General features: G+C 46.4%; 1 long non-coding RNA gene across 2 annotated transcripts in view; it reads right to left on the bottom strand.

Moving 5' to 3' along the window:
• The window catches only part of LOC146821101 (uncharacterized), a 129,957-nt gene that overhangs the window by 33,075 nt on the left and 75,390 nt on the right, over window positions 1–21,492 (bottom strand). The window contains exon 4 of one of the 2 annotated variants that reach the window (XR_014963100.1): window positions 18,089–18,127. The exons of the other annotated variant lie outside the window; for it this stretch is intronic. This is a non-coding gene — a long non-coding RNA (uncharacterized LOC146821101). The remainder of the gene's footprint in view (window positions 1–18,088; window positions 18,128–21,492) is intronic. 2 annotated transcript variants of the gene reach the window in all.

The following is a 21,492-nucleotide window of genomic DNA, read 5'->3' as shown; positions in this document are numbered from 1 at the left end:
GAGCTGGAGGCCCTGGAGAAACAAGGCATCATCGAGAAGGTCAGTGGGCCAACCCCGTGGGTATCCCCGATCGTCATCGCCAGGAAGCCGAAGCAGCCAGGGCAAGTCCGCATCTGTGTGGACATGCACCTCCCTAACGCCGCGGTGAAAAGAGAGCGACACCTGACGCCCACCATTGACGACATCTTGGGGGAGCTGAACGGGGCCAGGTGGTTTTTCGAAGATGGACCTACGGTCAGGCTACCACCAGTTACCACTTCATCCGGACTCGAGGTACATCACCACGTTTTCCACCCATGTGGGCCTCAGACGGTATCGGCGCCTGAACTTCGGCATCTCGAGTGCCGCCGAGGTATTCCAAAATACCATCAGAGAAGTGCTCAGTGGGCTCCCCGGCGTGCTCAATGTGAGCGACGACCTCCTCTTTTACGCGTCAACCATAGAGGAACACCACCAGCGGTTGAGAGGAGTCCTCAAGAGGATCCAGGAGTCAGGCTTGACCCTGCACCGGGAGAAGTGTCAGTTCCTACAGAAAAAGATCAGTTTCTTTGGGTACACCTTCTCGGACCAAGGGGTGGCCCCGGACAAGGTGAAGGATGTCCAAGATGCCCCAGCTCCGACGAACATCTCGGAGGCCCGGAGTTTCCTGGGCATGGTCAACTTCTGCGGCCGCTTCATCCCGGACCTCTCCAACCTCACCAAACCCCTCAGAGAGTTGACCAAATCGTCCATCACGTGGCAGTGGGGCCAGGAACAGGAACAGGCGTTTCAAGCAACGAAGGCGGCCCTGTCCGCGGACACTACCCTCTCATACTTCGACCCGGCAAAGCCTACCAACGTGGCGGTCGACGCGAGCCCGTTTGGGCTGGGAGCAGTCCTGACACAGCTCCAGGACAACGAGGAGTGGGCACCCATTGCTTACGCCAGCCGGTCCCTGACCGAAACAGAGCAGCGGTACTCGCAAATCGAGCGAGAAGCCATAGCCATCCACTGGGCATGCCGGCATTTTCACGTGTACGTGTATGGACACCACTTCACGGTAACAACCGATCACAAGCCACTCATTCCTCTGTTCCAAGGGTCGTCCTCAAAGCCGCCTCCCCGGATTGAAAAGTGGATACTCCAACTACAAGGGTACGACTACCGAGTGGAGTACAAACCCGGGGCCACGAACCCGGCGGACTACCTATCACGGCACCCGCGGAAAGCCACAACAGAAGAGAAGGAGGAGGCCGAGGACACAGAGGAGTACGTCCGGTATGTGACAGAGCGGTCACGACCCCTCCCGATGAGCCTAGCCGCGATCATAGAAGCCTCAGAAGGTGATGAATGCGTGAGAGCAGCGGCGGAGGCTGTCAGGTCAGGAGACTGGAGGGCAATCTAAGCCTCGCTCAACAGAAAGACGCCTCAAGCCAAGCTGACACTGGAGTCATTCCTGAAAGTGCAGAGTGAGCTGTCCGTCGACGCCCAAGGATGTCTTCTGCGAGGCCCGAGACTAGTCATGCCAGCCAGCCTCGCTCAACAGGCGGTGGACCTCGCCCACAGGGGACATCAAGGAATGGTCAAGACAAAGGGCAGGCTCCGAGCCAAAGTCTGGTTCCCAGGCATGGATGCGATGGTGGAGCAGACGGTAAGAACCTGCACGTGGTGCCAAGCCGCAGGACAGCCGGAACGCCCTCACCCCGTGGCGACCGAAGATAACCCTCTGAGACCGTGGGAGTGTGTGAGTGCCGACTTCGGACACCTCCCCGATGGACGGTATGCGCTGGTCATCATCGACGATTTCACCAAGTACCCGGAGGTTGAAATTGTGGGGAGCCAGACAGCCACGGAGGTCATAGCGAAATTCGAGAAAACGATCGCCACTCATGGCATGTTTGGGGTGGTCAAGACCGACAATGGACCGCCCTTCCAGGGGCAGGAGTTTGCCGAGTATCTTAAGAGCTGGGGGATCCGCCACCGCAAAGTAACACCAAGGTGGCCCCAAGCCGGTGGAGAGGTTTATGAGGACACTCAACAAAACCATTTGCATCGCCATGGCCGATGGATCTCAACCGGAGAGAGCAATCTACAGTTTCCTGCGGGAATACCGGATGACCCCCCACGTCACAACCGAGGCAGCACCAGGAACAGCCACCATGGGGCGAATTGTAAGTGACACGATCCCTCACCACCCCACTTGGGTTCCGGCACAAGCCTCAAATGAGAAGACCCTAGCCAATCGGATGCGCTCGAATGACCACGCCAGCCAGCGAAGGGGTGCTAAAGAGTCCACGATACAACGACAGGACCGAGTGTATGTGAAGGACCGCTACCCAGGCAGCAAGTTCAGACTCCCATTTGAACCACAACCATGGGTCGTCACCCGCCGGACAGGCACGATGGTGACCGCTCAAAGAGGAGCCAAAACGGTCACGCGAGATGTGTCGTTCTTCAAAAAGGTCCACCCCGGAACACCTTCCCGTCCCGGGGCCGAGCCAGAGGGGCCGGACCCCGACCAGCCGAGCGGAGATCAGGAGGGGGAGGACGGGCGGAGTGAGGATGGCGGTCCCCCGTCCACCCCAGCCACCCCGGGGGGAAGTCTGCCTGGCGGGTCCCCAGCCAGGGCAGAGCCGAACACCCCAAGGCGCAGATCCCCTGAGGTGGCCTTTTCCAGAGGCGGTCCGTCCCGCTACAACCTGCGGAAGAACCCGGCACCGTCATCCCAGCTGGCGGACTATATGGTGTAACCTGTAAGGACTGGCAGACTGGTAACAGACTCATCGTTGAATTTTTGGTCCTATGTTTTGTTTAACGTTTATAAAGGTTGGAAGGAATGTAGTGTCCGGCGTGCGCGAGGCGTTCTAGCCTTCCGCGCCGCCGGGACGCGCTAGCGCTGACGCGTGACGTCAGACGCTTGCAATGTTAAAAATAAAGGGGCGTGGCCTCGACGGGTCAGTCAGGAGCCGCGTGCATGCAAAGCACATGTCGGCTCTTGTGTATTCTTTAGCGCTTACGCGCTGCTATTTAAATTAGGCCTCTAAGAGCATTACAGAGTCCAGACCAGCCCATTTAAAATAATGATCACGCACAGCGCCTCTGCTGTCAAAGTGCACTCCGGCACTAGCGCTGGCAGAGCATGACTGGTGCTAGCAGTGTGTAGCACACTGGCAGAAAATACAGCAAGGAGGGGGAAGAGCGGTAAATGCATTATTTACAGACCAGCACCGGCAAGCGTGGCCCCGGAGTCCGATAGGAACACACAATAGAGCTTTACTTTAAGCATTTCTGAGCCACTTCACGGCTGCAGAGGCGATATAAGTGTGAAAACACACATACTCAAGCTCGTCCATCACACACCCGCAAATCACCTTTACATTTTTTTATCTAATGCGCTGTTCAAAACCTTACACATGCTGTCAGAGATGACATCACGCATTACATCATTAATAACATCACTTGTTTAACCACCAAGAGAGCCTGTCTCCACCACCCTCACACATAGCGCATGTCCCTTCACACAGACACGTCTCCAAAAAGCTGCGTCTGCCTGCCTTCGGCTAACACACAGAGTGCTCCCCTCTGGGCAGGCTTTAGGGCAGTCAGACGGCACTCTGCTCCATAAACCTGTTCCTGCCGCACACTCTGCCTTGAACCTGCCCAAGACATGTGTCCCCTAGGATCTGCGGCTAACGCAACCCGCACACCACCCTTGCGCCTTGCAATTATTCCTGTCACATTCATGCACTCTGTCCCATCCTTCACCTACAGTCCTGCGATATGCCATTCATTCAACCCCAGTCCAGCATCACTCTGTCCTAGTACCTAACTGTCCCAATCATTTACTGTCACAGCCCTGCCTTGTACCACCACAGCCTCCTTCCCAGGACCTGCACTCTACCACAGTCTTTCCTGCCCAGCATCCCATCCTGCACTCTACCCCCTTCCTGGGATCCGTCCCACTTCCCCAACACTACCCATAGTGTCTTCCCTCGCCTCTACCCTAGCCTTGCTCTGTTCTCCTACTCATTGACTCTGTCCCATAATTCACGATACCCCAGTCTCAGTCTGTCCACAGTGCTGCCCCAGCCCTGCCCTCTAAACAGCCCTTTACTCTGCCCCTAAGCAAGGCGCCCATCCCTTTCATCCTTGAATCTGACCACAGTCCTGGACAGCCCTTCACTCTGCCCCCAACCCTCCCCTACCAATACCCCTTCATTCACCCGTGTCAATGCTTTCCTCTGCCCACAGTCAGTACTTGGCGATGGTCCATTTTGGCCCCTGTCTTGCCCAAGAATATTTATTGCATTTTGGGTTGGTGCAGATATTACCAAAGCTCTCCGGAATTTGAAGGCTGGATTATCTAAAGGCAGAACTAACTGGCTGTGTTTTTTCTCACTTCAACTATCACTATTACCACTAAATATCTTGGCCCTGGGTCACCGCTGGGTGAAACGTGTGCTGAATTTTTGGGTGGAATTTAACAACTGGATTTTGCAATAGGTGGGATATACAGCTTTCGCCAACTGGGCATTTCCTGGAAGTGCTACCAGGGTGACGGCCCACTGCCCCCCGTGTCCCCTTCACCCACAAACAAGTTGCCGTTTTCCCGAAAAAAGACCTCTCTCAAGTCTTTAGACCTGAGTTTATTTTTTGCCAAAAGACTTAAATCTGCGCAGTTTTGATTTCAAAGTGGGTCAGTGAATGGCCTTCTTGTGGGAGCGGCGCTGCGGTGAGGCGTTTTTCGTGTTTTCTCTGTGCCTTTAGAAGCAGAATAAAGGTCTGGTAAACGCATTGGAGTGTTTTGCACAAGCACCTATTACATTACACAAGGTCAGATCCAGCGTATATTTTGTATGTATGTATTTATGTATTTACTTATGCTGGAAAGTGCATTGATAAACACTTATAAGGTCCCAAAGGCCACAGCAAATCAAAACACATAGGTAACAAATACAATTCTAACAACATAAAATCACAACATATTACATACATACACTCAATGATACATAGCTATAATACAAAACCATTAGCAAAGCAAATGGCTTTAACTTAAACAAAGGCGAGACCTAATGCATTTCCAATGCTTGTTATAGTTGCACTGAATCTGCCTGTTGTTCACATGAGACAATAAGCTGATGGAATTGCAATGAGGAAGACAATCTTCAAGGTCAGGGGATGCAGCCAGCAGCTAAGCATAGGCTTGACACATGAGGTATGTCAAGACCAATTTAAGGTCCCACTGTAGCATCACAGATGGTTTGGGATGGAACATGTGTATCAAACCTATAATAAAACCTCTTCATAACAGATGATCTAAACAATGATGTATGGTGCTAAAAACATAGATAAGCAGAGAGGTTGGACAAACTTGTACAGTTCCCTCTGCAAGACCTTGGTTAACTAAAGAAAAAAAAAACAACCAAATGAACATCTGACCGAATGCTTTCATTTATGTTTTTTTACTGTTATTGGCCGAATAAAGATCTCTTTAAATTGAACATCTGACTGATTTTGTATGTAAAGATTCAATGTCCATGCACAACACCAGGTTACAAATATATGCCAGTGTCCGGCCTAAATAGATTTTGTGGAGGGGTGTCTGACAGTGAAGATTACATTCATCACTTCAGATTCCAAATTAAATGCAGTTGCAAATAGCTGCTGCTCAGTCTTCACACATGGAGGTGTAAATCCGTAGATTCAGGTGGAGGAGCCTGCCCTTCTGCTGAGACAGAAGGACCTCCCAAAATGGTAGCCTGATTGAGTACAGATGCTCATTCACAGGAGTGGCAGCAAAGGCATACAAGAGTCATTTGTTCCATTCCAGCGGGAATATGTCTCCTAACAAAATGCTGACATACAAAGTTGTTGACACTGTTCTTCAGTAATTAAAAGATCTAGCTAGGACTTTCCCCACTGGAGGAAGACACCCTGTGCGCCCTCTGGAAGTACAAGTCATTTGTGATCTGTCACGCCTCTCCTCAGTTTGTCTGCTCTAGCATTCAGTGACCCTGCCAAGTGGTTGGAGTCCAGGAAGATGTGCTGGTTCTTAACCATCTACAGAGACACAAAGCATCTTGGCACAGGATACAGGACCCCAAACCACCCTGCTTGTTGCAGTACCACATGGCCGTGGTGTTGTCCATTAGAACCTGCACCTTCCTTCCCATGATGCATGTCAGAAAACCTTCAGGACTAGACAAAGAGCATGTGGCTCCAAAGCACCGACCTGGAGCCACTCCTCCATTAGAGACCAAAAGACTCTGACCTCCACAACTACTGGAAGACCTCCAAACCCAGCAGTGTAGTATCAGTCAACACTATCAGTTGTGGGTGAGGAAGGGAAAGTCACCTGACGCGATATAGATTGGGACCAGTCAGCCAACAATACAGATCAACCTGGATAGTGTCATAAAGCTGGCTTTGAGGCTGGGCCCACTGGGACTTTACATTCCACTGCAGGAATCGCAAATGCCACCTAGCAATGTTGATGAGGAGGATGCATGAGGATAAGATGCCAAGAAAACCCAGAGCCACCCTCACAGGGATCCAGGAGAGAGCCTGAAACATCGGGATCATAGCCCAAATGTTCTAGACTTGTAGCAGTGGAGGAAAAGCCCTGAACTCCAGTGGGCTCATAAGTGCCCCAATGAAAGTAAACCTCTGTAAGTAAATTAGGTGAGACATTGGCTCGTTTATGGTCAACCTCAATGATACTAAGAGTTCCGCTGTGGTACGGAGGTGGTCCAAGATCAACTGCAGCATGCCCGCCTTCAACAGCAATCTAGTGATTTAGCTACAGGAATACAGGAACACACTCTACTTCTGAGGATTGTCACCAATCACAGCCATCACTTTTGTGAACACCAGAGGGACGCTGTCGAGGCCGAAGGGGAGCACAGCAAACTGGCTATGCTTCTGGCCCATCTTGAATAGCAGGTAGTACCCGTGGGACTGCAGGATGGGTATAGAAAAATACCCATCCTGGAAGTCTAATGACACCATGCAATCTAGAAGGTCAAGAGCAGAAAGGATATGAGCCAGTGTGAGCATTTTGAATTTGTCCTTCTACAGGAAGATGTTCAGGAGCGGATGTCTATGATTGGCCTGAGGTCCCTGTGCTTTTCAGGATGAAGAGGTAGCGAAATAACAACTCCCTCCTTTCTTTGAGTCCTGTACCCTCTCTATTGCACCATTGGAGAGCAACAGGTGTAGCAGGATGGACAGATACTTTTTCAAAATGTGTTCTGGTGTAAACAGGGTTTTGGAAGGGGAAGAGGGAAAAGGCTGGGCATAGCCTTTGTGAACTATTTGCAAGACCCATCTGTTGGACGTGATGGGTTGCCGACCTAGGAGTAAGTGGCGGATCCTGCCTCCTATTGGTGGGGCATGTTCCCCTGAGTGCAAACTGAAGCAGTTTGATAGACTTTGTAGCAGAGAAAGAGGAGTCAGAGGACTCAAGCCATGGCTGGCCTGCTCTGCGCGCTGTCTGCTGTTTCTGCATCCGCCACCACCCGAAAGAACTGATAATAAAAGGAAACAATGGTTCCTTGAGGGGGAAGTGTGAACCCCAACTTCTTCAGTAATTACACAGACCCCTTCAATGATTGGACTATATGTATGAAGAAACAATTTTATTCAATAAATTTTAGTCAAACGAGAAAAATCATAAAGCTATTTTACTTCAAGGCTTTGTAAGGTAAAGTGGTGCTCCCAACAAGGCAGCAGCGCAGTAATAGTGAAAGCAGTATATGTACATGAACAGTGACTGATAAGGATGCAATGGTGTTTATTAAACACTCTGGGACAGAGTGAAGGGCTCCAAATCAAATTAAAACAGTACACTATTATTGTGGAAACATTTCGACCCCGTATAGATCTTCATGGAGGGTCATCATCAGGACGTAGAGAAAAGATGGGAGGCTCCTGGGATGGAGAAACCACAAGACAGTTGGCTCGTATGATATGTAAGGTGTTGGAATGCTGTGGAAGGTGGATACAGTAACCTACCTAAAGGGTGGTACTCCTGGGGTGGATGTCTGAAAGCACAATGCGGAAGGGATTCACCACGACAGTCAGTAACACTTAAATGAGGCGACTCTCAATTCTAAAGCAATAAATTGAATGCAGTAGAGACTTGTGAATGGTGCACAAAAACACGCCCAGTTGAGTGAGGCCGTGCTGGGGACTCACCTACGTATAGCGAGAATCTTTGTAAAAATTAACTTTCCTGCAGTTGCCTGAATGAAATCTAGGCAAGGGGATGGCTCTGAAATGAAGATGAATGAAGGAATACATTGGGCATTATTAAAAAAAAAAACTACCGCCAAGAAATGGCATTTGAGGGGTTAATACCTCACCCAGTACAAAAGTAACACCATCAGGGATCAGTGTTTTTGGGTGATGCTGTGTCTCTGGGGACAAAAGAACTGGGTGATTAACACTGAATATGAAGAGAACAAGCATTGGCATAGCCAATAGGTCTCGCCTTTGGGACCTTATAAGTGTTTAGCCATGCAACAGTTGATGCTGTTGTACCAATGATATTGTGCTGCATAACTAAATACTTATAAGGTCCCAAAGGCAAGACCTATTGGCTAAGTCCATGCTAGTTATTAATGGTGTATTAGACGCACAGGCTGGGTCTGGTACTCCGTCTTGGTTGTGCCATTGACTGTGGTCAGGACCGTTATGGTGTCATCGTGTATAGGTAGCAGAGCCCTGGTTTAATATTAAGTCATTAGCAGATCCCTGGTCTACAGTTTTAGCGTTGGTGTTTTGTTGTCAGACGTCTGATATAAATGTTGTTGTTTGTGTGTTGGTGGCAGAGGTATAGGTTAGGATTGCATCATTGATGAGTCCTTGGCAAAGGCCTATTCAAATATTGCTTCATTGGTGTTTGTTGTCTGCGGCCTGGTTTAATGTTTCGTCATCTGTATGTTGTTGGCAGACATCTGGTCTTATGTTGCACAATTAGTCTGGCAAAGGCATAGTCCAGTATGGTGTCAGTACTTTGTTTACAGTGTAATGGTCTAATGTTGAATCATTGGTGTTTTGACAGAATTGTGGTCTACTGTGGTTTCATTAGAGAGTTCTTTGTAGAGACTAGGTCTGATATTGCATCCATGGTGATTATTTTGCTGGAAAAATTGCAGAAAGATAAAACTAGTAACAAATGAAAAACTGTAATTTTGCTAGTGAATTAGAACAGTTTTGTTCAGTCAGATGGGCGTTAGTGCTAAAAATCCAAAACAAAGACACAGAAACAAAAGGAACGATTAAATATGCCCATTTGCAAAACACCATTGGGAACTTCAATAAAAATAAAATAAGGATTTACTGAGTGGAATGCTGGTCTGAGCAGGTGGTAAATGTGGATGGTTGCTGTGGGGTGGTGGAAGAGTTACAATTTTGGAGAGGGTGGGAAAGAGCAGGCAGGAAGTATTATTGGGAGGGGAGCATGTAATGCTTCCCCTGTGCCATGGCTATGGATCGGGTGAAGGCAGGAAAATGGGTCAAATGTGCAATGTAGCTCATTCCCAAAGCAATTTTACTGTCTAGATTTCCCAGTCAGTAAAACTCAGTCTGTTGTCGCCTCACACAGTAAACCCAGATTTAGGAACAACTACCCACTCATGAATGAGCGGGGTGGCTTCTGGTCTTCCAAACTCAGAATCTGGGCCTACACATGTCAAAAACATGCTGAATTTAAGGACAAAAAAATGTGTGGATGTGGTAAACGCGGTTCTCCTTCAGGCGCCTTTTCCTGTTTCATGGTAGTTAAATATATCACATTTCGGTCTGATGTTTACTAAGAATGTTTTATTTATTTATTTTTAAATGCACACACTCGGTCTGTCTGTTGCTCTCTTCTCCTCCATACAGCTACCGACCTTTTCTTTCTCCCCCATACACCTACCTATCTCGAAGGGTTTGTAACCAGCCCTCATCATCCAATTGTCTCTTGTATTGCCCTTCACAGTTGTCAGCCTCCCACTGCAGCTTACAATATGGGCCAATGGATCAACCCATTTAAGACATTGGTTACTTTCTCTGTGAGACGCATCATTCTTGTGTTTCACAAGAAGCACATCCGTCCACAAAGTAGTTCCCTTCATTGCCATGGACTACTATGGCAATTTTTGAAACCCAAATATATTTTTGTCTTTAGCTAATATTTTTTGAAACTGTTGGCGAGGGTCCTGCAGTTCCCGCGTTGCTAATGTTTTACAAAACCAATGATAAAATTCAACTAGTATTGACAAAGTCATAAGGCAGATGGCCAATGTCAGTCATATTGCCTTTACCAATGTTTGTTTATATAATTGCTTGTCTTTAATATTTTTACTATCTCTCTGCACACACGTTCTACAATTTCTGCACCAGGTAATTTGTTAAAATTGGATTTCTATTATCAGATCTGATAATTTTCTGTGCCTGTATACAATCCGACGAGTTAATGTCTAATTTTAGTGCACAAAAATGTAATCCAGTGAGCATCTCTGCACGCTCTTAAATGAAGAAGGCGTGTGGCTTTTACTTAGTTTGAAGGGCGCACGGTTTGAATAGTTTATGGATTTGAGCTCTTTATCATAACCACCATAGACCTGCACTCAGCTGGTGCCTGACAGCAGCCGGTGTGCGATAAGTTCATAGGATGTCCCCACATAGAAGTCTGTGATTAGCGTCCTCCTTATAATACTTTTAACACATGTTTTGTTGTTATTTTTTTCTCCAGTTTTTCTTCATGCCTCCCCTCCCTTCAACCAGCTGCAGAGTTCTACATGACCGTGACCATTGCACCTTTGTTCCCAGGTGGTCTACCAGCCCTGCGAGCACCTTGTGGCAGAGAGCGCACATCACAGACTGGTCCTCACTTCATGCTGCGATTTCATCGCTCCACAAAACGAGAATGGCACTAGCTGATGGGTAACGATGGCTAATTGGCCAAAGCATAATTGCTGAAATAGAACGGCGGGATATTTCAGGGTCAGCGTTGCAGGAAATATCAGGAGTAAAAAATATCTTGCAATGGTGATGCACACAGATCCGGTCCCTCCGCGGTGACAGTTGGATAGCCTGGAGGCAGAAAATACATTTCCTTTTCAAAGTGAAACCAAGACACCTGCCCCTTCACCTCCCTCCCTGACCCGCCCCGGTCGAATTACAGTTGTTGATAGTTCGTTGTTACCTTTTCGCCTTAAATTGATCACGGTTGATAGGAAGACTTTAAGGCTAAATCGGTTTGCAATATTGGACCTATCTACCTTCAAATGACTGCCCTCTTCCTCTACACTTTCATGTTGTGGGACAGATAAATGGGCGCGCATTAAATTCGTAGGAATCCACTTTCCTGGTCGCCACGCCCCCAAATAAGCAACTGTAAACTATCCTAGGCGACATAGCTGAAGTGTCAATCATTGCTTGAAGAAGAGGCTCTTAGGAGCACATGACCAGTCCAAACAAGGGACACATTTCCTAGGTGGAGAATAAAATAAAATAAATAAAAAAGTGGAAGGTGCTGATGCACATGCCAGCAATGCTCAGGTTGACCCCGTAGTGGTAAACCTGTAAGAACAATGCGACATCAGTCAGTCGCTTCGGGTTTTCTTAAAAAGTATCTGTAAATACGCTTTTAAAGCTTATCAGGTGTTATAACGCATCACTCAAAGTGCACCAGGAAACATTACAAGAACAAGCCCGGGAGTTGTGTGCGCGCGCGCCCTAAACCAAAATAAACAAGCTGCGAGATCCGCTCTGTGGTGGGGGAAGGGGAGGGGCATTGAAGCGAGGCGCGCGCGCTTGGGCGAGCAACAGGAAAGCCAGATGGAGCCTCTGCTCGTGCCTGTGCGCGTAACCGCACACTGTATGCCACACAAAGCTGTGGCCGGACTTTTAAAAGCCCACTCACTAAATGTCTCGCCAGAGCGGTGCATGCGCTGGCTCAGGCGAGACCTAAAAAAGGGGGGATAGCCATTGGTATGTGCCCCCCAGCAGTGCGCAAAAACATCAAGGGTGCCAAAACTTAGCCTGATGCTGGTGGACACCGTTGGGGATCAATGTAGGCTGGAAATATAAATAAAACAAGCATTGGCAAAGTAAATGTCTTTTAGCCATTTTGCCTAGCAGCACATCTGCTGTTCATCATGGCTGAAAGTTACAGAAAGCCCGGAATCACAGGATTTTGAGCCAATGTCGTGTCTCTTCGCCTCCCCATGTTGAGTTTATTGTCCTGCCCCATCCAACACAAAAAAGCACTATGACGTGGCCTGTGCAGTCCGCATCAGAGCTCTTTCTTCAGTGATTTTCCGCAGATGTGCTGCTAAACAACATGCCTAAAAGACATTGACAAGGCCAATAGTGTGGGCATTGCCGAGATCTATCGGCTTTGTCAATGGGGTCTTGCTGAACAAATGTGGGAGTGATAGTGCGAAACAGTTGAGGAGTTTTGAAGTGAAGCAAGGATGTGGCATAACGGCCAGATATGCCGATAGGGGAACGGGGGATCCAAGTTTGAATCACGGGGTTGGTTGAACAATTTGTGATTCTGGCAAATCACTTTTGAGTGGTAAGGCGATCCTCAACCAATTTCCAATGCTTTTTAACAAAAAAAAACCTGATATAATTGTTGACATTGCAACTAATGCGCTCACATTTGTTAACCCTCTGTCGCTGTTCAAGGAGCACTTCTCTGGGGCTATACCAGGCTTTTTTCCTTGCCTGCCTGACCAGACTGCTAGGATATCCCCTCTTAATCAGTTCTTTGATTAATGAATCTGACTCGGTGAAGTAATCAGACCACTTTGTGCAGTTGCGTCATATGTACAGGAACTGCCAAAAAGGGCAGATTGTCCCAAAGGCTCCGTGAGTGACTGCTAGAGCAGGGCAGCAGTGAGTTCTTCACAGTTGGTTTCCTTTATAGGGAAACGTATATAAGGCCTTCCCCACTCTTGACTTATAGATCTAGGAATGGAATAGCTACATGACTGGAGTCCATGGTAAATTATATGTCAGAGCACAGGGTATTTAGCCATGAGTGGAAATCACGTAATTCCTGTTCGGTCTCTCTCCCAACAAGAAATGCATCATCTATGTATATGACTCACTTCCTTATTTTATCTAGGTGGGGGTTCTGGACTTGAAAAAGGTGCATTCCTCATACAAAAAGTAGCCAGGACCTGAGCAAATCTAACCCCCATTGCCACATCCTTTTTATGGAAGTAGACATTGTTGTTGAATTCGAAATAGTTATTTATCATTGCTATTCTTGAAAATTTGAGAGTGAACCAACTTGGTACTTGTATGGGTTAGGCCCATGAGTCCATAAGGTCAGAGATCACTCTCAATGCTGCAGGTTGGGGAATGTTAGAATAAAGGGACTGAATGTCCATGGTTACCAGTAGATCAGTGGTTTGATTACATTCTTTCCCTTCCATTAGTTTAATAAAGTGCACACTGTCCATTATGTGGGATCTCGTCAGGGGTACCAAGGGTTTAAGGAAAAAGTCAATGGGGGCTCAAGGATAGATCCACATTGTGATACTATGGGGCCTACCATGGGAAATTTCTAGCTTCCTATAGATTTTGGGTAACGCATAGATTACCGGTGTTCGGGAATGTTCTTTATTCAGGAATCCATGCCTGTTCCTACTGAGGAAACTTTGATCTAGACCCGTACATGTGGTGTTTGCTATGAATATTCTGATCTCGCTAGTGGGGTCTCTACTGATCTAGCAAGTGACGTCTGCGAGTTGGTTAAGGATTTCAGTGCAAAAATCACATGGCCTGAATCAGACTCCCACAACCCTTGTCTGCCGATTTGATCACTATGTCAGAATTTTTCTTGAGAGAAAAAATGGCCTTGCTTTGTTATATGTTATGTTACATTTCACATAACGTCCCTCCCTGCTCACGGACTCTATGTCTTTCATCACCATTTTCTCGAAAGCCAAGATTTAATTTGGCTTCTTGTGTGATGGTGGCATGAATGTAGAGGGGGTCTTAGGCCTGTAGTGTCAAATTTAGAATAGAATGAACTGCCAGCTAATAAGTGATTACGTTAAATCTTTCAGAACAGCCTCTGCATGTCAAGCTTAATCTAAAAAAAAAAAGATTGGGTCTAGTGGTAGGTACAAAGGAGAGCCCTCTGCTAAAAATGGCAACCTCGTCAGGCGTGAGGGTATGTTTGGACTGGTTGAATATGGGAACAACGTTAATGGTAACCCTGGAGGTGCACCCCTTGATTTATCAAGAACCACATGGGGAAAGTCAAACCAGACGCCAGTAGTACTACTGATAGACACTCAGACTACCACCACCTCCACCGTTCCCAATAAAGAGGTAAACAGAAAAGACCTTAAAGCAGCCAGGAACACCAGCACCAGCCAGGCCTCCAGTCCAGAGCTTACCCATTTTGAGCCTCCGATTTGCAAAGCATGGGGGGAAACATAGAAGAGAAGGGCACTCCAGCCTTAACTTCTCCAATACTTCCTCCCAGGCAGCTAGATAATGGATCGTGCTCATCCACACATGCAGGTGGCAATCGGGAGTTGGAACCAACACAGGCAAACCCGCCCCACTAAACCATCCTCCATGTGCACAGCCCTGAATTCCACCCAGAAACCCACCCCACTCAAAAACAGGCTGCTAGCAAGGAAGACTCACATGGTGAACCCATTGAACAAGATACAAATTGACCACCCCAAAGCCCCTCCCAGGCTCCCTCAAATTGCTTAAGCTGTAGCAGACACCGTTAGGGAAAAGGAAGCATACTAAAATTCGGAGGGGGTAGAGAGGGCAGAGGTACCTGAGACCCAGGAGGACGATCAGGAAGCACTGTCATATTTAGGCACTCAGGAGTGTGCCGACCTGGTTGCATCCTATTCACTGGATTTTAGGCATAGTCCCTCACATAGACCCCCTCAAATCAATGCAGCTCAACGCAATGAAGAGACTCCTGATGTGGACCACAGCTGCAGTACCCCTTCAAGCGTTTCAGCTTCACCTCAGACCATCAATGCATGGGACTCCCTGCTGAACACCATGCAACGGACTGTGGTAACTATCCAGTAACTGTACGATAAGATGGACATACAACTGACGCTTCTTAACACCCTGGTCCTATACGTAAGAGGGATTGATAAAAACTTGGGAATTTAAATTCACTAATAAACCAGGCCCAACTGGAGGCACACTTGATCTGTAGTTGTGGGCTGATAATCGAGAAACTATTATTCTTCCCTCCATGCTGCCCAACTTCCTTGATGACCCGAAAAAGGAGTGAGCAGACAAAAAGGAGGCCTTAAATCTGAAAACAGCACCTTCTAAGATGCCAAGCCCGGCGAAGACTGCTGCTAAAACCGCATATACAGCAATCACTGGAAGTCCACCTGGAAGAGCCCCCGCCACCGGATCAACAACACCACAACCTAAAGATGCCCCAGCCCATAATGTCAAACAAAAGCGTCAACCTAGGAGGAAAGGCAGCAACAAAAGGTCCAACACAAGTCAAGCTGCAATATACCCCCTCTTCTGCTCAAAACAACAGATCTCGGCTGAAACCCAGCTAAGCACAATTCCTCCACCACCAGGCAATTTAGATTGCCTCCAGTCAGGAGGTTGATCGAATCAATAGAGATCACAGTAAGGCTATCCCACAGGCCATGTCAACCCTGGAAGAAAAAATCCTAAAGCAGATACAAAAGAAGGAGGCTTAAATCATCCCCAGGGGGCAATAGATCTTTCTCTTAGAACATCAAAAACAGTAACGAGTGAGTCATCTTTTGTGCAAGTCCCGCTCCATGAGTGAGTCCCAAAATATCACCTGGTTGTGGCCAGAGAGACCACAAATGACAACGCCAGGGACAACTCAGACCCAAAATTGATACAGACAAATTCTACGAGCCCTGCTACAATGACAGTGGCCAATTTTGAATTTAGCCCTGGACTTCTACCTCTGCTTGACAAACAATGAGCAAAGAGCCTGGGACGGAAGACACAAATGGCCCAAGCTGCCGTTGGTTGGAACCACTACATATCAACTGCTGCCCCACAACAATGACTCAGGCTACCAGCGGTGACAGTGTGCTGAATATGGAACTACCTGGCCGGCACCTAAGGGGAGAAGACCTCACAAGGAAAAGCCCTACCAGGCAGCACCCAGATTCCTGCATTTTGCTTTTCAGACCGAGTTCAAATCAAAAGGGAACTACGATACCTTGAACAGAGGTAATATTCTCCAGCTACTGTAAAATATCCCAGCTCTAAGAGACATAAACAGAACCGACCTCCTCTCAATAGAATCTATCAGGCAGAAGCACTCTCGGTAAGAGAAACCATCAAGGTAACATGGAGATCAACCCTGCTCGCCAATAAAGTACTAAAAGAATGCAAAATATTTAAGCCATGGGCAAAAAGCATTTCATCTTACGACAGCACTAGATACCACCTTCCACTATTTATCAATAAGAATGAAAAAAATCAGCAGCAGCAGACAAACCACCATTCAGTGCTCAGGGGAGTGCGGGGTCAATCACTCGCAAGGGAGAGGATTTACAGCAACCATAACAGCCAACCCCAATCACAGGATTCAACCAGGCACTCGGATATTCAGCGGATCTCTAGAGCCATCAATGTGTCCGTGGATACCCAATGACAAAACTTCCTTCAACAGAGCAAATTAACCCTTTGCCTCTGCTCATGGAACCTCAGCGGACTGAGAAGTAAAGTAACAGATCCAGAGTTCATGCCATACATTAAATCATTTGACATAGTTCTGCTGCAGGTAACATAGATGGCAGAGCCATACCAACCACACGCCGGCAGTCAGAAAGTCACAATCTGGCCACTTATCAGGTGGGCTGGCAACCGATGTGTCAATAACAAATATATTCACTGCAAAGGAAATTCTCTCTTTCCCAATGACCATCAATACTAATCAACATCTTCCGAAATCCCAAGGAGGAGGTGATAATCCTTAATGCCTATGTAAACCCCAAACAAAAAAACCCAAATCTAGGCATCTCGTTGACCACCTCTTGACAACCATAAGCAAACAGGATACCCCGTATTTCATCCTTTCAGGGGACCTAAACCTACATCTGTTAGGATCCTCGACCGATGAGGAAGTGCTGGCCCAGTCTCTGCTTTGGAACATTCCTCATAAAAAAAGAAGCCTGCATGGCGAGGTTTTGCATGCATGGCTAAGCGCCTGTTGGAAGACCTACAGCATATTAACTTTAGGGCATTAAATAGAAGATTCCAAGAAGACTCTCTACCAACAGGCTCATTCTACTCCAATACTGCATGCTCAACATTAGATTAAACAGTGGTCTCCCTCCCACTCTTTCAATTTGTGGTCACACTCCGTCTAAGGGACAAGGGAGGCAGTGACCATCGATCGCAGGAGGTACTATTTCAGGTTATCGTACCAGTATTGGAACTCTCACCAGGGAGATCCGACTCCTGCCAATCGATCAACCTTAATAGAATTAAATCCTCACTAGAAAACACAGGGAAAGTACTTAAAGCTGCAAAGGCCCTGCTACAGAAACAAAACGGGCTCACAGACAGCCCTATCAGCAAATGGGAAACCTTTAGTGCTAAACTATCAAGCTCTTTTTCTTCAGTAATCAAATACAGGCAATCCCACAATATAAGAGAAGTAGGATGGATTTCCAGTGCACAGTGGATCAAACTTAAAAGAAGTAAAATAAAATCAATAAACAATATTTCTGAGACACTAACCTGGAGACCAGAACCTCAGTTTATCGTTACCCTAACAGAGAAACATGCTCAAAAAGCTAAAATGGGACATTAATAAGTCCAAAGATGCAGCATTTGATAACATAGACCGAGCAAGACTCTGTAGAAAATTGGAACAATAGGGAATTCCGCTAGCACTCTTGGACCTGCTAATAAATCTTCATACAGACACCTGGGTGCAGGTCAAATTGGGCGACGGCACAAATCTCTCAAAGCGCATCCCAACCACCAAAGGGCTTAAACACGGTTGCGTGCTAACCTGACTTTAAAATTGAACTGTGTTTTTATCTACAATGTATTTTATAACGCTATTAATTCACCACATATAATAAAGATTACTTACTTACAAGAGTGATCGTGTTTTCAGTTGCTTCGAGCTCCACTGTAAAGAAGGGTGTAACTCTTTTTAGTTCAAAAGAGCTTTATTAAACAGTGAACAAATAAATGCAATACAAGATATCAATTGGGGAGAGAGGGGGAGATAAAAGGGGTAGGAAAGGGGGAGGGAAATGAGATTGCAAATGAAACATAGAAGAAAAATTGCATGGAAAAACAGTGAACATGGGCATTGAAAATAAATAAAGAAATTGTATCAATCCTGATCAAACAATAAGATACAAAGAGCATAAAAATGAAACAACGGGATAAAATATACAGAATGTGAAGGGGGTATCATGGGGGCTTGGGAACTTCTTGTTGGGCAGGCGATGGAAGGGAAGAGCGAGCAACACAATTATCTAAATATAGCGTAATGGGGAGCCACAAGTCTGCACGCTTAGCTGCCAATTGAACAGGGAAGACAAATGCATTATCAAGTCTATGGTTGTAACAAACATTATACCACCACGCTTTGAACGAAATGTTAGATGCATTTTTACAATTGACAGTAATCTGTTGAAAAGCAACAGCCAAAAGCAAATCAACAATGCGAGCAGAAATATCCACATTACTCCAACTAGTGGACAAACTGCCCAGGAAAAGGTGAGTAAGAGAAAAGGGGATGCTAGTATGAAAAATAACATTGATTTGGGCCCACACCTGTAACCAAAAGTCATGTACGTGTTTGCAGAGAAATAGCATGTGTGGTAGGGTAGCATTGGGAGCATCACATGACCAACACTTATCTGGGGTAGTAGGAAATCACTTATGTAGTGTAGAAGGAGTATGAAGTAACCTGTTGTAAATAAAAAATAGGGATTGTGTCAACGAAGCCGCTCTGGAAGTTTTGCGCAATTTTGTCCAAATTTTGTCCCATAAGGATGTCGGCCAATCTATCCCAAGGTCATTTTCCCATTGAAGTTCAACCTTAGATTTAGGTCTGAGTAACTCGGGTGAGTGAAGGTATTTATAAAGAAGAGAGGCCTTGGGGGCAGTGCGAAGGAGGGAATGAAGTCGAACAGTAGGGGTGATAGAAGTAGAGGGAGGAGAAGAAGCCGAAAGTCGTAGGTAAATCTCCAGAACAGTAGTCTTGAGAAGAAGATACTTGGAAAAAAAGGATTTGGGTAAGCCGAAGGAGGAACAAAGATCATGAAAAGAAACAAAGGTAGAACCGGAAAAGAGCTGTGAAATCCAAATCAAGCCACGGGTTCTCCATGATTTCCAGTAAAAGGGTTTATTACCAATTAGGAGATATTTATTATGCCAGATAGTGGAAGAGATGAATTCAGCCACGGTCGTAGGAGGGCCAGGAGCAGCTGACAATAAGAGCTTAAGGGTATACTTGTGAATAGGAGTGGGAATCGACGAAGGCTTGCGGGAAAAAGCAAGATATTCTGCAAAAGAGAAGGGGGAGAGTAAAGTACGTTCAACCTTAAGCCATAAAGGGCAGGGGAAAGTGGAATCTTGTAACCAAAGGGAAGCTTGACGCGGCAAAAAGGCCCTCTGATATGCGGGGAAATCAGGAAAATTGACACCACCTTCAGAAGCCGGACGTATGAGCCTAGTCCGAGACATTCTTGGTTTTTTGGAGTTCCATAAAAACGAAGATAACGTTGAGTTCATCTTGGTAAAGAATTTCACTGGAATGGGGAGTGGAATATTGGAGAGTGTATATAGAACAATAGGAGATATCATCATTTTGATAGTGTCGAGACGTCCCCACCAAGAGAGGTATAAAGGATGCCATCTTGTCGTGAGATCTGCAATCTTCTGTGAACATTTGGACATACACAAAGAAATAGTGTCTGAAATTGAGGGGGTAATATATAGACCTAAATATTTAATGTGGGACGGGCTCCAAGTAAACCGAGATTCAATAAATTCTTGTTTAAAAGTAAAATTGGTTAGGGGAAGGATCTCACATTTGTCATGATTAAGTTTATATCCGGAGATAGAGGAAAACACTCCTACTTCAGTCATGAAAGCAGGGATGGATTCTGCAGGTTTGGAAAGAAAGAGTAATATATCATCTGCATATGCAGCGAGTTTAACATGCGAATCCGCAATCCAGAAGCCATGAATGGCAGGGTTTTGACGCAACCTGGAAAGGAAGGGTTCCAAAGCAAGGTTGAAAAGAAAAGGGGATAAAGGGCAGCCCTGTTGAACGCCTCTGCCTAGGTCAAAATAAGGTGAAATTTGACCATTAGCAAAAACTGCCGCTCTAGGATGGGAATATAACAGGGAAACTAAAGAGATGAATCTAGGACCAAAACCAAACCAGGTGAGGGTGTGGAAGAGATAGCGCCATTCAACGCGATCAAAAGCCTTTTCGGCGTCAAGGGCAATCGCTGCAAGTGAATGCTGGTAACGGGAGGATTTTGATAGGATATTAAATAAGAGTCTAGTATTGTCCGTAATATACCGGCCCTTAACAAACCCAGATTGCTCCTCTCCTAATAGGTCGGGAAGAAGATGGTCCAGTCGAATCGCTAATGTTTTAGCGAAAAGTTTGTAATCAATATTGACTAGAGATATGGGCCTATAATTTTTGCAGTACTGTGCGTCCTTACCGGGTTTAGGTATGAGGCAAATATGGGCGTCGGAAAAAGTCCCTGAAGAGGCACCACAAGAAATAAAAGTACGAAGTAAAGAGTGAAGTCGTGGGATCAGTAGTTTAGAAAAGTGAAGGTAGAATTCGACAGTAAAGCCATCAGGCCCAGGGGCTTTGTTGGGTTTGAGATGGTGCAGTGCAGTAAGTAGTTCCTGTTGTGTGACTTCTGATTCTAAGGAGGAAAGATCTGGAGGAAAGTCAGCTGGTGTATGAATGGTGGAAAAGAAACAATCAAGGGAACTAGGGGTAGGTTGGGTCTCAGAAGTATACAAGGTTTCATAGAAACGTGAAAATTCAGCAAGAATATCAACATCCGTATGCTTTAAATTATCATCAGAGTCATAAATAGATTCAATATTTAACTTATTATGTTTAATCTTCAAATAATTGGCTAGGAGCTTCCCAGCCTTGTTCCTACCCCCATAGAATTTAGCAGTAGATTTCAGCAGGTACAAAGAGGCATCTTCTGTAGATTTCTCATTAATCTTCATTTTTGCGGCAATGAGGGCTGTCAGGCTGTCAGCAGAGTGCGAGGTAAAATACGCATGTTCCAGTGTTTTAATGCCAGAAAGAAGATTTTTAGTAGACCTTCGGGCGATCTTACGCTTGTTCGCGAAGGGTGTAACTCTTGTTATTGTCATGCGCCCGGGTTAGGCCCATGTAGAGAAGCTGCTCATTTCTTACATTGTCCTTTTTTTTCCACAATAACATTTTGGCTGTGACCTTTTGCACATATTCACGTGCATGACAATGCTGGA

The sequence above is a fragment of the Triturus cristatus genome, chromosome 6 (genome assembly GCF_964204655.1).
Source record: "Triturus cristatus chromosome 6, aTriCri1.1, whole genome shotgun sequence".
Lineage (NCBI taxonomy): Eukaryota > Metazoa > Chordata > Amphibia > Caudata > Salamandridae > Triturus > Triturus cristatus.
The sequence above is the reverse complement of the archived record's forward strand: the minus strand, read 5'-3'. Positions and strand labels throughout refer to the sequence as shown.